The sequence below is a fragment of the Camelina sativa genome, chromosome 15, assembly GCF_000633955.1.
Source record: "Camelina sativa cultivar DH55 chromosome 15, Cs, whole genome shotgun sequence".
NCBI lineage: Eukaryota > Viridiplantae > Streptophyta > Magnoliopsida > Brassicales > Brassicaceae > Camelina > Camelina sativa.
The window spans coordinates 18827337-18842559 of NC_025699.1; positions in this window are offsets into that span (position 1 = coordinate 18827337).

The following is a 15223-nucleotide window of genomic DNA, read 5'->3' on the forward strand; positions in this document are numbered from 1 at the left end:
AACTGCTATACTCGTGGTGAGAAAACTACCCACATACACATAACTTGGAGATTCTTGAATTTGTTAATGGTTGATGAGTTAGATGATTTATGACCACATAGTATTATTATTGATTAGGGAAATCTCATCCACCAAATAAATGACAGTGATTAATTTTTGTCAAAGAAACGGAATAGTATATATCATACAAAATAGACGTTAACCCGGAAAAAAATTGGTATTTTGTTTAAACACCAAACCCTTGTTGTGTCAATGTCATAGCCATATATTAATTTTTAAACGTGCATATATATAAAAATATATTATTATATAACATATATATTAATATTAAGTTCGAATTATGAAATCACTCTCCAGTTCGAGTTATATACTATAGTCAATATTCAATAATAAATGATTAGAGAATGGTCAAAATTTAGTTTTGCTAACGCGGAGAGTACAATGTGGAAATACTCATGTCCACGTTTAGTGCGACACAGCATGAACCGACCCTTTTAAAATAATCATTGCCACTGCCAATTTCATTTAAAACAAAATAAAATTGTTGTGTTGTGTCGACTGATAATATTAGGATTAGGATGTTTTCAGTGCGGTTCGCTCTATGTTATATCCCATCATTGCGATTGACGTTTGTTAATTTTCTCTTAAAATGATTGGTGAATTTACAACAGTCTAGAATCTAGATTGTGCTCGAGGCCTCTTGTGTCGAATTTTCTATCAACTAAGACGTTTTTATTTGCTAACTTTTCATAATTAAATACCAAAGTTAAACCATTATATCCGTGTAGATTACGGTTAGACATATATATGCAGACCACATGATTATAGGATATGTAACCTCTTACTTCGGGGTGGCTAATGGCAAACAAAATCATGATGATGAAGACAATAACGACGCTATCTTAGGTTTGAGAATCTTTACTACAAGAAAACAGTTTACGTTTTTACTGACAAATTTGTCGAAAATGGCTAATTCTCAGTTAGATTTTTGACGGATTTTTGTTTATCAATTCTAAATTTTTGAAAATTATAACTACAAAATTTTGATGAAATTTTAAATAGGTTTTCGTCAAATTTTCCAATGGATTTTATATAGAAACAGCCTATCTTTTTTTTTTGGTAATGCATCTACTCGTTGAAATGTTTATTTTGGTCAGGACATAATGCAGATACTTAAGTGTATGTTCTTCTATAAGTGTATGTTCTTCTAATTATAAGTGTATGTTCTTCACAATATTATCTAGATGATCTAATTACTTTTGAATTGGAATCCTTATAGCTATTTTATTGTCTAAAGAATTGTGTGGAATCAGACTTTGCAATACTTTGATCAAGCCATATTGTTGCCAAACAGGTTTGGAGACTTCAACATGACACATAAATCTCACCTAAATAAGCATTTCTTAACTGACACTACAATAAAACAATGCGATTTCCGACGGACCTTCTCCCGTCAGATATTTCTGATGGATTCTCGACTGATTTATGACGAGAATTGAACTGTTGTAATCTGTTGCTAATCCGTCGGGAATTACCGACGGGATTTGTTCCGTTGGGAATTCTGGACCAAATTCCGACAGAAAACTGACAGATTAAGTCTGTTAGACTATTTCGTCAGAATTCTGTCGGTATTCCATTGGTCATTTATTACCGTTATTATAGTCGTTTGAAAATTGTCGGTGATCCATCGGTCTTTTGTTACCGTTTTGTAACCGTTGTTTTAGCCATTTGAACGACAAGAATGGCCGACAGTTTTTCGACGGAATATCGACGGATTCCCGACGGATTCCCGACGGACATGATTTCTATAAATAAGTATCGGGACTCATTCTCAAAACAAACTTGTTCTTACTATATTTTTCTTGCTCTCCAAATAAAAAACGAGAAAAAATGTCTTCTTATTTTAGATCGTGGATGGATGAACCAATGATGGATCCAGAATCAAACTTACTAAGAGATGAGTATGCAAGAGGCGTAGGCGAGTTCATGGAATTGGCTTGTCAGCAACCGGAAGCTAAGAAAACACGTAAGTTGAAATGTCCATGTTCTCTTTGCCGAAATTCTCATAATATTAAGATTGATTTAGTGTGGAATCACTTGTATTGCAATGGGTTTATGACTGGTTATAAGATTTGGTTTCTTCATGGAGAACGGTCGGATTATGCTAGTACTAGCGAACCAAATATTGCTGCAAGTTTAGAAGAACAGAGAACGGATATAGATTTTAGTGTAGGTACTTTTCAGATGGTGAATGATGCATATAGGAAAAATATGCAGTCGACTAGTGGTGACGGAGATAGGATAGAGGAACCTAATTTAGAAGCCCAAAAGTTTTTTGGAATGTTAGATGCAGCGAAACAACCGCTATACCCAGGATGTAGATAGGGTCATTCTCCTTTATCATCTGCAAGTAGATTGATGACGATTAAGACAGACTACAATTTAGCGGAAGACTGTGTGGATGCGATAGCAGATTTTGTGAAAGACGTTTTGCCTGAAGATAATATTTCACCAGCTTCATACTACGAGGTTCAAAAACTGGTTGCTGGTCTTGGGTTGCCGTATCAGGTAATAGATGTGTGCATCGACAATTGCATGATATACTGGAGACAAGACGAAAACCGTAGAAGATGTAAATGGTGCCGCAAACCACGATTTCAAGAAACAAGTGGCAGAGATCACATTCCTTATAAACGAATGTGGTATGTACTCTTAGCAGACAGGTTAAAGAGGTTATACCAATCTGAACGTACAGCTGAGCCAATGAGATGGCATGCAGAGCATAGAAGAGAAGAAGGAAAGATCACACATCCCTCAGAAGCAGAAGCATGGAGACATTTTCAGTCAGTGTATCTGGATTTTGCGTTTGAGCGACGAAATGTTTACTTAGGACTCTGTACAGATGGTTTCAACCCATTTGGGAAGCACGGAAGGCAATATTCATTGTGACCGGTAATCGTAACACCTTACAATCTACCACTAGCTTATGTATTTGTGTGGATTATCTGTACTCTGTAGATGTTTCTGCTTAAGTCAGGTTTAGTATCATCTCTGTTGTTCTCTAGTAACCATGGATTAGTGAGTTTAGCATATTACAAACTACCGTAGCTTAAGAACCATGACAAGTGAGTTTTTAGTGTGTTGTTTAGTGAGTTTTAGTGTGTTATTTAGTGAGTTTCTCTAGTAATCAATAAAGTTATGTACTTGTGTAAGAAACGTCTCATGGATTAGTGAGTTTCTCTAGTAATCAATAAAGTTATGTACGTGTGTACTCATTTGTGTTATGCTGTGAGTGAGTTTCCGGTGTTATGCTGTGAGTGAGTGTTAGTTGTGTACTTGTGTAAGAAACGTCTCATGGATTTGTGTTGTGGTTTGCAGAACAAGTGATGAATGAATCAAATGATGAAGAAGAAGCTCCTAGTGGTGTTGTGGGACAACATCATCATCAAATGCATCACAATCTAGAATACTAGTAAGTTCTTCTGACTTTGTTAACTTATTCAGAATGGATTCAATCTGTACCCTGTAGGAGACTTGCTATATGTTGTTTATATTGGTTTTTGTATAGCTAAGGAGGTTTACTTATTTCTCTGTTATTTCTCTGTTTCATTTTTGCTGCTTATTGCTGAACCTCAACTTTTAGAGTGCTGTTGTATATATCTTTTCTCACCTCCTGTAGGTAAGCAAATGGTGTGCAAAACATTTAAATATGTCTGTAATGTCGATGGAGGAGTCTCAAGAGGAAGGGACTTGGTCTTTCAAATTCTCGATGCAGGTTATTGTTTATATTCATCCCACACTTATAATTCCGTTGGTAATCTGTCTGGAAGTCCCGACGGATACCCGACAGCTCGAAAAGAGTTCTCGGTTTAAGAATTTAAACGCATTTAACACGTGTTTTTAAATCCGTCGGAAAACCATCGGGTAAATATCAACAGATTACCGACAGATTTCCGATGGATTTAGGGTATAGGGTATAGAAATATGAAACTTTATAACTTAACACATTCACAAACACTATTTATCATGTTAGAAAGCACTTACAATCAGTTTTGGTCTATTATATGGCTATGAGTTGAAATTTTCAAATTTTAACATGATTTCATCATAAGTGTTTCTATATACACTTACAATGTTACTTAAGAGTTTGAATGTTGTGAATCTCTAAACAATAAAATGTTTTTTTTGTTGGTTTTTTTTTATGAAATAGATTTGGAAGCTATGATGTATACTTATTGTTATGGTAATTGAGTAGTAAAGATATTTTTCAAACTATATATGTAGTTTTTTGAACTTTTTTCATATATCCGTCGGGAAACTGTTGGTATAAAAAAAAATTAAATATAATTCTGTCAGGATTCTGTGGGATAAAAAAACAAATTTACCCCGGGAAATATTTTTCCCCAAATATTTTGGAATCTGCGGGAAGGTTTGATTAATATATTTTGTTAAATTACTTACCCTAAACTTCAAAAACCTTTCAGTGTCTTATGTCTCTCATTCTCAACCTAGTTATCACTTCTTCTTCCTCAACCCTAATAAGCTTCTTCCGCCGATTCACTTCTTGTGCTTCCCGTTTCTCCCTCTTTCTCTCTTCTAATTCAAAGATTCTGTTTCTCATATCCACCACAAACACTGAACTATGTAAGATTTATATCCTTTTATCTCAAATATGTTTGATTTGGGATTTGCAATGTTTGGGTTGAATTATGTTAGAGTAGGTGTTAATTATGTCAGATTAAGAAGTTGTTAGGTTGAAATAACTTTGATTTTGCGTTTTCCATGTTTAAGAATTGGGTAAAAGGAAACTTTTCCTAAATATAAAATGGGATCTGCTTAATTGATATATTTTTAAGATTCGGTTAATCTTTTATTATCTCTTTTGTTGTAGTTTTCATAATTGTAACATTAAGAGATTTGAGGCGATTTATATGGGTATGGTTGATCTTTTACTTACTTTTTTTTCACAGGGACTACGATACATATCGACGTTGCGTTAACCGCTCCACCCAAAACAGAGATGAACCCGGTGGTTCGGGGGCTAATGTTCAAACCCCCTCAACACAAAACTCGGGATCGCCTACAGCTGCCTCACCTCCCATCGTAATGACCATTGAGGATTTCATTTCTCAACCGGGACGAGAACTTATCCCAAAACTTCATCCAAACTACATCGGAGATGCTACATGGTAAATCTCAAACTCTAAAACACTTATGATTTCTTATTTTTTTTTGTCATTTCAGATCAAACTTTATAGGTTTGAGGCATCTGGAAACACATTAGCAAATCTCTAAACAGGATGATGTATGGACTCCTCAAAGAACCTTACAAAACATACTCATCAATGCCAAGTGATGACCGTGACCTTTGGTTGAAACAGTTTGCGGTAATACTACACTCTTTCAGGACATTATTTCTTCATTGGCAAGCTTAATATGTATACATATAGAGATGATCATGTAGTATTAAAAGATGTTGCAATCAGACTAATCATCTCTTTTACTCTTGTAGCAAGATTTTAACTGGGAGCCACAACTAACATCTAGAGTTCGTCGAGAGTTTGACAAAGAGGCAGCCACTCAATATTCCAACACTTTATGTGAGTGGAAGAAAAAGTGGAAGAAAGGAGAAACTCCAAAGGGAATAAACGAGAAGGTGTATGAAGGGTTGCAAGAGTATTGGGCACAATCCAAGACAAAGGAAACTGCTACCCAGAAATCTCATAACCGGAATAGCACTAGAGGTGGCAAAGGGAGAGCAACTCACAATTCTGGGTCAACAAGCCACTATACCCGTGGAAAACAACTTGTAAGTTTTTTTTAACATGTTTCGACATTTTGTAGATCAAAACTTAACTTCATCTTTGGATTAAAACATCTTGATTTGTTTTGAAGACTAAAAGAGATGGTGTTCCTCCTGATTACTTAACGTTAATGGAAGACACCCACACCAACAAGAAGACCAAGCAAATTCAAGACCCCTTAGCTAAGGAAGTGATTGAAAATTCTCGTAAGAGGATGGAGGAGTTTAGATTATCCCAACCTTCAGCCGATGGTGATGGCTTACCAACACCAATCCCAGCTGAGATGATTAACCAATTCGTTCTTGAGGTGATCACACTTTGATTCAAATTGTTTTTTTGCTTATGATTCTTTATACGTTCATTTTGTTCTAATTGTTCTAAATTTCAGGAAACCCCACAAACCAAGGGGCGAATCTTTGGATTAGGAAAGGTGGCAAAAAGACTTCGTACTTCTTCATCACCAATATATGAGCGTGATCCAGAACTTCTTCGAGTCCTCCAAGAAAAAGATGAACGTATTGAAGCTCTTGAAAAGATGATGGAAAAAGAGAATGAGAAGAACAAGCTGAGAGATGAGTAGCTTGTATCATTCATGGCAGAGATGCGATCAAAGTTCCCTGTAAATTCAAGCTCTTAGACCTAGTTTCACAAGATCAAATTCAACATAATCTTTTTCTTTTTGTTTTTTGGGATGATTTGTGATATTATATTTTGGAGTTCTACTTTTATGAATATAAATGTTATTACCTAATTAATAATTTAAATATTGAATTTAAATATTGAATTTAAATATTGAATTTAAATATTTAAATTTATGAATTTAAATATTTATCTAATTAGTATATTAAATATTTTCAAAATACTAATATTAAACATTAACCATCCGTCGGGATTCCGTCGATAATCCGTCGAGATTTCGTTGAGATTCCGTTGGCAAAAACAGAGAAAAACAGAGCAATAAATAATTTAATTGTCGGAAATCCGTCGGTAACCTCTGTCGGTAGACCATCGGGAATGAAACCGTCGGGAAATCCGTCGTAAACTTATTGACGGGTTCTCGACAGCCACATCTCAACGACAATATCTGTCGCCATTTTGTCGGGAACAGGAGTCGTTGGTTATCCGTCGGAATAATCTGCCGTCAGAAATTTGTCGGATATCTGTTGGATGTACTAACGATCTAGAACCGACGGACTGATGTCGTCGGGAGTCCGTCGGTCTAGGTTGTTCCCGACGGTTTACAGATAGATATGGCCGTCGGTTTGCGGTTATTTTCTTGTAGTGTGATGCATGCGGTCATTATATTGTAGGGTTCAAAAAAAAAGAGATTTGATACATTGTGGGTTGAAACAAAATATTTGTTCTTATATATATCGTGATAAATTGTAGCCAGATCATCAAAATCGTAAATCAAATTGTGTTGTGTTCGATATTGTCAGAAATAGAGTCGCATGGCCTAAACAATATATTAGATCATCTCCAATTCTCCATGGCCAGTAACAAAATAATATATTTTATTTATTTTCTTTAAATATTACTAGGACTCAGACCCGTGATATTGCGGGAATTATTTCAAAGAAAAAAGTTAAATTTATATTTAGAATCATATATTATAAAATTATTTGAAAGTAATAACATAGTTTGAAAATATATGATAAAAATAAAGTTAAAAATTATCTAAAAAAAGAAAAATAATAAATAGAACTAAAACTACATAAATATTAAACATACAGTATATAACTACAATTTTAAAAAACTTATATTAAAAAAAATATTATGGTAAAAAGACACAACTCTAAGTTCAAAATTATTAAATGAAAAGGCATAATAGAGGCAACATTATCAATTCTTTTGTATGTATTATAAGTATAAGATATTTTACAAAAAAATTATAGTAGAGAGTATAAGTATCATAACATTTATTGTTATTTATATGACTAATAAACATATATTATGACGAAGTGATCCTAAGTGAAAGTATCAAACAAAAAATTATAATAAGTAAATACAACTTTCTGATAAAATAAATTTTAAAGTAAAATAAATTTCATCTTGGGTGAAAATTTATCAACAAAAAATTAGGAAAAAAATACACAACTTCTAAAAATCAAATATTGAATAGTTAAATTTATAGAAAGACATTTTATGAAGACTTAAGATAAATAAACACAACTTTAAGTTACATAATTAAAGTTGATTAAATATTTCTATTACTATAATCATTTCTAAAATCATTAGTTACATTATAGAATAATGTTGGATATTGGATATTAAAGTTCATATTATTTAGTTTCAGCATGAAACGAAAATTTTGTGTCAGCTAATAATGATTTAATTATTGAATAGTTAAATTTATAGAAAGACATTTTATGAAGACTTAAGATAAATAAACACAACTTTAAGTTACATAATTAAAGTTGATTAAATATTTCTATTACTATAATCATTTCTAAAATCATTAGTTACATTATAGAATAATGTTGGATATTGGATATTAAAGTTCATATTATTTAGTTTCAGCATGAAACGAAAATTTTGTGTCAGCTAATAATGATTTAATTATTGAATAGTTAAATTTGTAAAAAGACATTTTATGAAGACTTAAGATAAATAAACACAACTTTAAGTTACATAATTAAAGTTGATTAAATATTTCTATTAATATAATCATTTCTAAAATCTTTAGTTACATTACAGAATAATGTTGGAAATTGGATATTAAAGTTCATATTATTTAGTTTTAGCATGAAACGAAAACTTTGTGTCAGCTAACAATGATTTAATTATTAGTTATCTAATAAAAGACAAATAGTTCAAAATACATAAACATTTAGATAAATATAACTATTGGAACGAAAAGTTGTGAATAAGATATGGTGAAAAGACACAACTCTACACTGAACAAACACAACCGTTTGATTTTTTTACGGTAAAAGACACAATTCTACAATAACCAGACACAACTGTATGATTTTTTAAAAAAAAATATTAAAAATTTTGATTTAATTATTCAAACTTTGTGTCAGCTAACAATGATTTAATTATTAGTTATCTAAAAAGAGAAAAATAGTTCAAAATACATAAACATTTAGATATATATAACTATTGGAACGAAAAAGTTTGAATAAGATATGGTGAAAAGACACAACTCTACACTGAACAAACGCAACCGTATGATTTTTTTTACTATAAAAAACACAATTCTACAATGAACAAACACAACTGTATAATTTTTAAAAAATAAATATTAAAAATTTTGATTTAATTATTAGTTATCTTATAAGAGACAAATAGTTCAAAAGACATAAACATTTAGATAAATATAACTGTTGGAACGAAAAGTTGTGAATAAGATATGGTGAAAAGACACAACTCTACACTGAACAAACGCAACCGTATGATTTTTTTTATGGTAAAAAACACAACTCTCAATGAACAGACGCAACTGTATGATTTTTTAAAAATAAATATTAAAAAATTATTTCACGAAAAGGTACGACGAAAAATCGCAACTATTATTGGCATTTATTCAGATTGCTATTATTATAGATTTCTAAAATCTTTAGTTACATTATAGAATAATGTTGGATATTGGATATTAAAGTTCATATTATTTAGTTTCAGCATGAAACGAAAACTTTGTGTCAGCAAACAATGATTTAATTATTAGTTATCTAATAAGAGACAAATAGTTCGAAAGACATTGTAGCATCCGTGTTCCGGGAATAGAGTTTGGGTTATGTTGAGTAAACCAAAAGCGTGGATTTTAATTAATTTTGGTTTAATTAAATCCTGGTTTATTCTAATTAAACCAAAAAGCCTATTTCTTTCTCAACTCACGCCTCCTCTCATGCTTTTGTGTTTTGGTCGACATTTTCATCTGAGAGAGGGAGAGGAAGACAGTTAAGTGTTGGTTATTTGGTTCAAAGGAGAAAGAGAATGAGAAGAAGCTTTTTCCTTAGTGTTAAGAGAGAAACAGAACTGTCAGGGTTTGGGAGAAGGAGGATTCGATTGGTCAAATCATTTTGAAAGGTACTGATTTTTGGTATGGTTGTAGATAAGAAATTTTCGTACACTCGCCTTTTTACAGAAGTGAATTTGGGTTAATATTCTAGGAGATATTGGCAGTTTCGTGGGGCGTTTCTTCTCATTCGCGGATTGAGACCAGTGGGTGTTACGGGATCGATTGTGGTTTCATCTGAGATCCGATCGTGCTGAAATTTTGGGCGAAGCTTCTGGACGTATAGACCTTGCTTTTCACCGGAGGGATTAGAAAGTTAACGGTTCGTTTTTATTTCGTGGTTTCACTTGTGAGGTTGTTCTTTTCTGTTTTTTCTGGCAGTTTGTTTTCAATATTTGTTTGTTGTTGTGATTGGTTGTAGGAACAAGTTTGGTTGTTCTTGGATATTGGAAAGCCTCTCATTTGGTTGTATTTAGTTTTGTGAATCACTTGTTAAGGTAAGTGCAGGACCATGGCTTATCTAAGCTGGAGATTTCTCTAATCTGCTTGTTTATGTGTTGTTTGACTTGTTAATTGTTGATTGTTGATTGATGATTGTTGGTTGATGGTTAGAGATGTCTCTATTGCTTGTGTGTATAGCTCAGTAGATGGGAGGATTGCCTTACTGAGTGTTTATTAAATACTCATGCATTGCAATATGTGTTTGTGGTGCAGGTAAAGGCAAAGTGTGATCGTGAAATCATGGCGATGAAAAGGAGGATGTTCTAGTGGTTGGTTTGGTTGTCTGGCTTCTGTTAGGTTGCTAGAGTGGAGTCCTAGAATGTTGTTTAGGATTGTTGGTTCTTTGGATGTTGTTTGGATCATTAGTTTATGATTATAATTAATATTGGCTATTTATATTTATTGGATATTGGTAATGTTTACCGCTGACAATTGTGATTGTGGTTAGGTGGCTAGTGTGTATGGGACCACTAGTTGTAGTTTATTATTATATTATATTCTATATTTATTATTTATTATTAAAAAAAAAATGTCGGTCTTTTCATTTTAGTATCAGAGCCCTTACGGTTCTAGGTTTGGGTTCGCTAGGTTTCTGTTGTGATATTTTGGATTGCATGCATTGATTGATTATGTGAGTTAGTCAATTGTGTGTGGCATGGAGTCCTAGAACATCCTCTTCAAGCCTTCAGTGAGATTCCACGGTGAGTTATTGTTATGTTTCTTTGTGTGGTATTGATTTGTTTTCTGCTTGTTAGCCTCCGTTCTTGGAAGATCAGTGGATAAGGTGTTTGAGTTGTTGGTCGTGGACGAGGACGTGTTCGTGGTCATTGTCGGGTGGGTCCCGAGGCCAGCGAGTGTGTGGTCCAGAGTTCCACGAGGAGGTACATCAAAGGGTCGCAAGCGTATCAGGAGGGACCAGAGGGGGTTAGCCGGTGAGCGTGCCGGGGGTTCTGGGAACCCAGGTGTGGGGTTGCAGCAGGTGGAGCCCAGGGTCGAGATGATCGCTTGGCGGATCTGTTGGCGTGCTGTTGGAGCGGTTACCGAGAGGGGTACCAGTGTAGGCTCTAGTTGTACCGCATGTGGCGGGGTGCAGCCGAGGGCTGTGGATGTTGAGGACTTTCCACCTTATGTTAAGAGGATGGAGCGGTTGTAGATGACTGGTATCTCAAGAGGTATCAGACCTAGAGAGGCGGATAGGTGGACATATGCAGTTGGAGCAGATATTTCTCTGTTTGGGGGTTAATCCAGTTGGATATTAGAAGTTTAGTGGGCAGGTGTAACATTGCAATGTTATACTCGGACCACAGGAGGTACTTTGTGTCGAGAGATGTTTATAGTCGTTAAGGATTGTTGCTCCTAAGGGAATGGTGATTCCCCTGAATAGCGATAGCTAGAGGGGCTGAGGGCTCCGAGAGTGGCAGAGGGGATAATAATCCCCTGAGGGCATGAGTAGTTCCCCTGATACCGAGATCTTGAGGATTGTGGTCCAAGAGTGAAACGGTATAACTCGAAGACGCTGGTCTAAGAGTAAGATCGGTATGGCTCAAAGGTTGCGACCTAAGAGAGGAAGAGTTGGGAGCAAGCAATGTATAGAACGTGAGTATGAACATAACGACGGAATGTAGACCTCGAGAGTGATGATGGTTTAATCTAGGATTTTAGGATTATGTTGGCCGGTGGGCCAGGGTTTTATGACCGGAGTGGTCAAGAATGTGTGGCTGATGTGCCAGGATTGAGTGGCCGGTGGTGCTGGAGTCCCGGGAAGGAGAGCTGCAGCAGATATGAGCCGGTAAGGGCATGGTTGCCAGGTACATAAGATTCACGAGAAGCCTTCATGGCAGGATAAACTAATCGTTGCGACGATGGTGGATGAAGTTCATTGGAGATGGACAGGATTACTAGATTTAAGGTTTTGGTAAGCTTGCTGGGGGGGGGGGAAACAAGTCAAGTAGGTTAAGTTAGCGGTCTGCAAAGCATTTGATACAATGAATCGGAATATGCGAACGTATGGTACTTGTTTGTTTTATTACGCTCGTATTGATGATTTGTTGTGGAGAATAGCTAAGCGGAAAGCTAATTTTGGATTAATCTATCTTGTGGAAGTTTTCCCTAAGAAACAAGTTACTAGAGGTTCTTGGACGAACAAGAGGGTTGACATTCAGGTGGCTTCGAGTTGATGTCGGCATACTTGAGTGTTTGTTTGGCAGAGCTGAAGAAGCAGCTAGAGGATTTGTAAGAGATTCATCCGTCCTAGTGTATCATTGTGGGGAGTTTCCGGTTGTGCATTGATTATTGGGGTTTGAACCGGGTCACTCTGAAGAACAAGTACCCTCTTCCTAGGATCGATGAGTTGTTGGATCAGTTGAGGGGTGCTACTTGGTTCTCTAAGGTAGATCTGGCGTCGGGTTATCATCGGATACCGATAGATGAGGCAGATGTGAGAAAGACAGCTTTCAGGATGAGGTATGGGCATTATGAGTTCGTGGAGATGCCTTTTTGGGTTGACTAACGTACCAACAGCGTTTATGAGATTGATGAACAGTGTGTTTCAGGAGTTTCTGGACGTGTCTGTCATCATTTTCATCGACGATATCCTGGTATTTTCTAAGAGTCCTAAGGAGTATGCAGTGAATTTGAGGGCAGTTCTGGAGAAGCTGCGGGAGCAGAAGTTGTTTGCTAAGTTGAGCAAGTGTAGTTTTTGGCAGCGTGTTATGGGTTCTCTGGGTCACATTGTTTCTGCAGAGTGAGTTTCTGTAGATCTGGAGAAGATTCAGGCTATCAGGGATTGGCCTAGACTACAGAATGTCACTGAGATCAGGAATTTTCTTGGTTTGACAGGTTACTACAGGACCAGGAGATGAAGTCTCTGGTAGGAGAGATCAGTGCGTTGAGCTTGTGTGCGGTTTCTCGAGAGCCATTGGGTTAGGAGGCGGCTTATGGAGCGGATCTTCTAAGCAGGGTGTGGTTGGCTCAGGAGAAGAATTTGGGGCTGGTGAATGTCTTTAAGGATATTGATTCAAAGTATCAGGTCTCAGCTAATGGTACTATCTTGGTGCGCGGTCGGATTTGTGTGCCCAAGGATGAGGATTTGAGATAGGAGATCTTGAGGGAGGCTCATGCGAGCATGTTTTCTATTCATCCAGGAGCGACTAAGATGTACCGTGATCTCAAGAGGTACTATCATTAGGTCGGGATGAAGAAGGTTGTAGCTAGTTGGGTCGCGAGGTGCGACGTGTGTCAGCTGGTGAAGGCTGAGCATCAGGTTCCAAGCGGATTACTAAAGAGTCTATCCATTCCAGAGTGGAAGTGGGATATGATCACTATGAATTTTGTAGTAGGATTGCTAGTGTCACGGACCTTTGATGCTATTTGGGTCATTGTGGACCGGTTGACTAAGTCAGCACATTTTCTGGCCATTAAGAAGACTGATGGAGCAGCGGTCTTAGCTAAGAAGTATGTGAGGGAGATAGTCAGATTGCATGGGGTGCCGGTGAGCATTGTGTCTGATAGGGATTCTAAGTTCACTTCGGTGTTCTGGAAGGCATTTCAGGCAGAGATGGGCACTAAGGTGCATATGAGTACAGCTTATCATCTCCAGACAGATGGATAGTCTGAGAGGACGATCCAGACGCTGGAGGATTTGCTGAATTTGTGTGTGTTGGATTGGGTGGCCATTGGGCGGATCACCTGAACCTGGTAGAGTTTGCTTACAACAACAGTTATCAGCCGAGTATTAAGATGGCTCCTTATGAGGCTTTGTATGGGAGACCATGTCGTACACCGTTATGCTGGACTCAGGTGGGGGAGAGGAGCATGTTTGGTGCTAGTTTTGTTCAGGAGACCTCAAAGAAGATTCGGGTTCTCAAGCTGAACATGAAGGAGGCTTAGGAGAGGCAGAGAAGTTATGCTGATAAGAGGAGGAGAGATCTTGAGTTTCTGGTAGGAGACAGAGTGTACCTCAAGATGGCCATGTTGCGGGTCCGAACAGGTCATTGTCAGAGACTAAGTTGAGTCCGAGGTATATAGGCCATTCAGAGTGATTGAGCGGGTTAGACCAGTGGCATATAGACTGGAGTTACCCGAGGTTATGCGTGCATTCCATAAGGTTTTCCATGTGTCTATGTTGCGGAAGTGTCTCCGTGAGGGTGAGCAGGTGTTAGCTAAGATTCTTGAGGATCTTCAGCCTAACANTTGGAGGCGAGACCAGTGAGGGTTCTCGAGAGGAGGATCAAGGAACTTTGGAAGAAGAAGATTCCTTTGATGAGAGTCCTGTGGGACTGTGATGGTGTTGAGGAGCAGATTTGGGAACCTGAGGCGAAGATGAAGGCAAGGTTTAAGAAGTGGTATGAGAAGCAAGCCGCGACTTGAACTTGTCTAGCTAGGTCCCATCTGTAATCCGTGGCTGGAGCGGGAATGGAGTATTCCAGCCCATCTCTCTTGTTACTGGTCGCTTAGGGTGGTTGGTTGTGCGACTCAGTAACAAGATGGGGTGGTGCTCGGGGTACAAAGTTTCCGTGAGGCGAGGTTTTGGAGGAAAGTTTTCCTGGAATAGAAGTTTCCAAAAGTGGAAAGTTTCCAAAAATGGAAAGTGCTAAATATGGAAAGTTTTACGGGAGTTAGAATTTGTCCATTTTAGCGGTGGAGAGCCTTGGAAGGTCTTGTGTGGCCTTAGTGGTGGACTTTTGAGTCAGTGTGCCCATGTGTGGCGGTCTTTTTAGACATTGTGTAGCCTTTGTGGCGGGCTGTTTAGCCGTGTGTGGCCTTTGTGGCGGGCTGTTTAGCCATTGTGTGGCCTTTGTGGTGGGCTGTTTAGCTAATTATTTGGCCTTTGTGGCAGGCTGTTTAGTCAGAGTGTCTTTGTGACGGTCCTTCGGGACAGATGGTCTTTGTGACGGTCCTTTAGGACAGATGGTCTTTGTGACGGTCCTTCGGGACGAGTGGCCTTGGTGGCGGTCCT